The sequence below is a fragment of the Onychomys torridus genome, chromosome 3, assembly GCF_903995425.1.
Source record: "Onychomys torridus chromosome 3, mOncTor1.1, whole genome shotgun sequence".
Lineage (NCBI taxonomy): Eukaryota > Metazoa > Chordata > Mammalia > Rodentia > Cricetidae > Onychomys > Onychomys torridus.
The window spans coordinates 160,818,781-160,823,995 of record NC_050445.1 but is presented as its reverse complement, the minus strand read 5'-3'; the positions used below and the strand labels follow the sequence as shown (position 1 = coordinate 160,823,995).

Sequence of the window (5,215 nt, the reverse complement as noted above, 5' to 3'; positions counted from 1 at the left end):
TATTATTATTAATTTGGTCAACTTGCACAAAATGGAGTTATTTGAGCAAAAGAAACCTTGATTGAGAAAGGGTCCCATCAGTTTGGCCAGTAGACAAGCCTGTGGGTTTTTGTTTTTTTCATTGGTAAGTGTTGTGGAAGGGCCCAGCCCACTGTGGGCAGTGCCACTCCTGTGCTACTGGTTCTGGAGTGAGAAAAATTAAGCAGAAACTAATACTAAAGGTCTAGCTCACCAGGTGGTGGTGGCACATGCCTTTAGTCCCAGCACCCTGGAGACAGAGCCATGCAGATCTCTGTGAGTTCAAGGCCAGCCTGGTCTACAGAGTGAGATCCAGGACAGGCACCAAAACTATACAGAAACACCCTGTCTTGGGGGAGGGGATCTAGCTCAATCCTAGGCCAGCTAACCTATTATTGATAAGTAAAGTTCTTTTTTCAAAGCTGAGTACCTCTCTGGCCATGAAATAGCTTGGAGTAGAAAAAGCTCTTGGTCACAAACATAGACTCCCTGACCTGGGTGGAGACTTAAAATTCCAGTTGTGCTGGTTCAATCACTTTTGCTACGGATCTATACCTAAGAAGGCAGACTCACTTTAAACTATGCTAAAGAGATAGGTGGAATATTTAGTTATTTAAGGAGTATCATATTTTTCCTTCCCCAAATTCCCACCTCTAGTGCAGAAGCTCATATAGGATCTGAAGTCTGCCAGCTTTTCTGAGTTATTCAGAAAAGTGTAATTATTCCTTTATTCATTTCTTCTGTTTTCTAAGCACACTTTTCTTAACAGATCAGGTTTTCTCCCCAATATTTTGGCCTTCCTTATTGTTATGATTTATTATTACACGGGTAACCTCCATGGGTATCCCACATGTGCAGGGAATGATGCTGGCATGCTGGGCAGATGCAGCAGTGGACTGGTGGGCATGGTGGTGGGGCGGTGGGTGGGCACTCACAACCCAGAGGCTGCATCTGCAGAAATGGTTTATTATAATACAGAGATAAAAAGGCAGAGAGACAGAAAAAGGGGAAGGGAGAGAGAGCGAGAGGGGTGTCAAGAGGTGCACACATCAAGGGAGTGGTGGGGGAGGAGAGAGAGAAATGGGTGGAGCTTTTCCTTAAAAAGAGACTTTTACAACAGGACACAAGGTGGCACTTAGGAGTGGGATTGGAATATTAACACTTATTCTTTCTCTAAACCCTCCCTCCATGTCATGTGGCTTATTATTTACCATATCTGACCTCCATGCCAGCTTAAATGCATGACTTTTCCCTTCTCTTCTTCATTCTTCTCTAGGCAGCTACTGAGGTTTTATAGCTTGCCTGCTTTGTGGTTTTTCTTTTAAACTCCGATAAAATTGTCCTTGTGTTTCCATTCAAGTCCATTCTTATGTTCTTTTATTAATGAAACTAAGAGACCCAAAGGAGTCCCCGATTTCCTCTGTATCATTACAGGGAACTTAACAGAGATGGCTACTCAGACACAGTTTATGGTCAATTAAAAGTCTTTATTCCAGTCGATTGGGACTACAATCAGGTATTGGACCTAAGTGTAGCACTGAGTGTGCACTGTTAACGAGCTTTTTCTTTGCTAATCTCTAAGTGTGTGAAGTGATTTCTCTTTGAGAAGGCATATTAGTTCTGTAACACTGTGAGGTTAGCTCATGGTAGACAGACAAGCACACAGACACAGACTGGCAGGCACACACATACACTATAGTACCTATGTAAGGATAACCCTCCAGTTTCCTCAAATTGTTTTCATATTCATTTAGCAATATACTAATAAAATAAACAGTAATTTTAACACCATTAGGTTATACACAGTACACACTACTATGATTTTTTGCTTTATTCAACAAGTCATAGAAATCCCTTCAAAACATAATAGTAACTATCAAAATATGACTTTGATTAGGATCATAGATGTTGAAACTGCTGCAATAAGGTTTTTTTTTTTTTTTTGGTTTTTCGAGACAGGGTTTCTCTGTGTAGCTTTGTGCCTTTCCTGGAACTTGCTTTGGAGACCAGGGTGGCAATAAGGTCTTATAGTGGAGCCATTTGGGCTTAAATACAAAAACATCATGTACAAGTGGAAATTTAGAACTAAGAAGTAGGATCAGGGACTGTGGTGATATATTGTGTCCCCCAATATATTGTGCACCCTAATAAAGCTTATCTGAAGATCAGAGGAAAAAGCCAGCCACTATATTAAACATAGAAGTCAGGCAATGGTAGCACATGCCTTTAATCCTAGCATTTGGGAGGCAGAGATTCATCTGGATCTCTGAGTTCAAGGCCACATGGTGACACACTCCTTTAATCCCAACACTAACCATAGAGGTCTGGAGGTCTGTACAGATAGACAGGAAGTGATGTAGCTGGGTGGAGAGAGGAAATGAGATGCAGAACAGAAAGGCATATAGGCATGGTTATACTGAAAGTAGGTCTCTTTGGAAGCTGAGGAGTTGGTGAGGTTAGGTTGGTTCTGGCTTGTCCTATTCCTTGATCTCTTGGCTTTCACCCCAATATCTGGCTCCAGGTTTTTATTAATAAGATGTTTACCAATTGTCTTACAAGGGACAGATGGAAAAGTGTCAAAAAGATAATGTCAGGGATGAAGGCAATTCTGGCTAAACCAACTCAACAGGCCAAGACAACCATGTATCACCTGGAGCTTAAAGGGAGATGGTGTTGCCGGGCGGTGGTGGTGCACGCCTTAAATTCCAGCACTCGGAAGGCAGAGCCAGGTGAATCTCTGTGAGTTTGAGCCAGCCTGGTCTCCAAAGTGAGTTCCAGGAAAGGTGCAAAACTATACAGAGAAACCCTGTCTTGAAAAAAAAGGGGGGGGGGGATGGTGTCTTCATCAAAATTCTAACCCATGTGAAGAGACACCATGACCATGACAACTCTTATGAAGGAAAGCATTTAATTGGGGCTGGCTTACTGTTTCAGAGGTTTAGTCCATTACCATCATGGCAGGAAGCATGGTAGCATGCAGGTAGACATGGTGCTGAAGAAGGAGCTTGAGAGTTCTGCATCCAGCTCCACAGGCTGCAAGGAGAGAGACGCTGGGCCTGGCTTGAACATTTGAAAACCTAGAGCCCATGCTTCCCTCAAGACCACACCTCCTTATTCCTCTTGATTAGTGTCGTTCCCTAATGACTAAGCATTCAAATATGTGAGCCTATGGAGACTATTCTTATTCAATCCACCACAGATAGGGAATCTAATCAGATACAGAGAGTTAGGTTCTAACTATCTGTAACTAACTAAACTGACTAAGCATAGTCCTTTGCTAAAACTGGAGTTTTGAAATTTTTATTTTTGGGCTGGAGAAATACCACAGTGGATGAAAGTACTTGTTGCTCTTGTGGAGGATCTTGTTTCTTGTCTTGGTTAGGATTTCTAGTGCTGTCATTAAATACCATGACCAAAACCAACTTGAGGCAGAAAGAGTTTATTTTACCTTATCACTTATAAATCCATCCCTGAGAGAAGCCAAGGCAAGAACCTGGGGACAAGAACTGAAGCAGTATTGAAGGATTGCTGTTCATGGCTTGCTCACCTTGCCTTCTTATACCATTCAGGACCACCTGCCCAGGGGTGGCACTGCCCCAAGTGAGCTGAACCCTCCCACATCAAACATAAAGAAAATGCACCACACTCTCTCTCCTCCAGCCGAGCAAGATGTCCAAAGGAAAGAAGACTAAGGGGAAGAAGGTGGTGTTGGCTCCAGCTGTTGTGAAGAAACAGGAAGCCAAAAAGGTAGTGAATCCTTTGAGAAAAGGTCTATGATCTTTGGCATTGGGCAGGATATCCAGTCCAAAAGAAATCTCACACATTTCCTCAAATGCCCCCCGCCCCAACACTGCATTAGGCTGCAGCAGTAAAGGGCCATCCTCTCTAAGCAGCTCCAAGTACCTCCTGCCATTAACCAGTTCCCCAGGCCCTGGACTGGCAACAGCTACCCAGCTGCTTAAGCCTGCCCACAAGTACAGGTCAGAGACAAAGCCTGAGAAGTAGTAAAGGCTTTTGGCTCATGTTGAGAAGAAAGCTGCTAGCCAAGGGGATATCTCAACTAAGAGACCACCTGTTCTTTGAGCAGGGGTCAATACAGTCACCACCTTGGTGGAGAACAAGAAGGCTTATCTGGTGATGATTGCTCATAATGTAGACCCCATTGAGTTTGTAGTCTTCCTGCCTGTCCTGTGTGAAAAGATGGGGGTCCCCTACTGTACCATCAGGGGAAAGGCCAGGCTGTGGTGGCTGGTCCACAGGAAAACATGCACCATTGGTGCCTTCACACGGTTTACTTGAAAGACAAGAGTGTAGCTGGAATTTCCTCTCCGGGACCTGTCTGGCCCATGATCTGGACAAATCTCTCTTACTCACCAGTCCCACAGCCGCTCAGACCCAACCAAGTAAACACACAGAGACTTATATTGCTTACAAACTGTATGGCCGTGGCAAGCTTCTTGCTAACTGTTCTTATATCTTAAATTAACCCATTTCTATTAATCTATAAGTTGCCTCGTAGCTTACCGGTATCTTAACATGTTGCTTCTCATCATGGCGGCTGGCAGCGTCTCTCTGACTCAGCCTTCCACTTTCTAGAATTCTCCTCTCTGCTTGTCCCACCTACACTTCCTGCCTGGTGATTGGCCAATCAGCATTTTATTTACACAGAGCAATATCCATAGCACAAGGGTGCTCTGGATAAGCTGGTGGAAGCTATTAGGACTGGTTACAAAGACAACTTAAATATGATGAGACCTGCACCACTGGGAAGACAACATCCTGGTTCCTAAATCTGTGTTTAAAATTGCCAAGCTGGAAAAGACAAAGGGCAAAGAACTTGCCACCAAATTGTGTTAAATGTACACTGCTAAGTTTTCTGTTCATAAATACAATTACAAAACTATTTCAAGAAAGAAGAAAAGGAAGGAAGGAAGGAAGGAAGGAAGGAAGGAAGGAAGGAAGGAAGGAAGGGAAGAAGGAAAGAAGGAAGGAAGGAAGGAAGGAAGGAAGGAAGGAAGGAAGGAAGGAAGGAAGGGAGGGAGGGAGAAACAAAGAAAGGGATGCTGGGGAGATGGCTTAGCAGTTAAGAGCACTGAATGCTCTTCCAGAGGACAAAGGTTCTACTCCCAGCAACCACATGGCAGCTTATAGCAGTCTGTGACTCCATTTCCAGAGAACTGAACACCCATGGCAAAAC

At 43.8% G+C, this 5,215-nt stretch overlaps 1 pseudogene; it reads left to right on the top strand.

Annotated features, from left to right (window-relative positions):
- Positions 1-3,629: 3,629 nt before the first annotated feature.
- LOC118580345 lies at positions 3,630-4,875 on the top strand (annotated as a pseudogene).
- Positions 4,876-5,215: the final 340 nt, after the last annotated feature.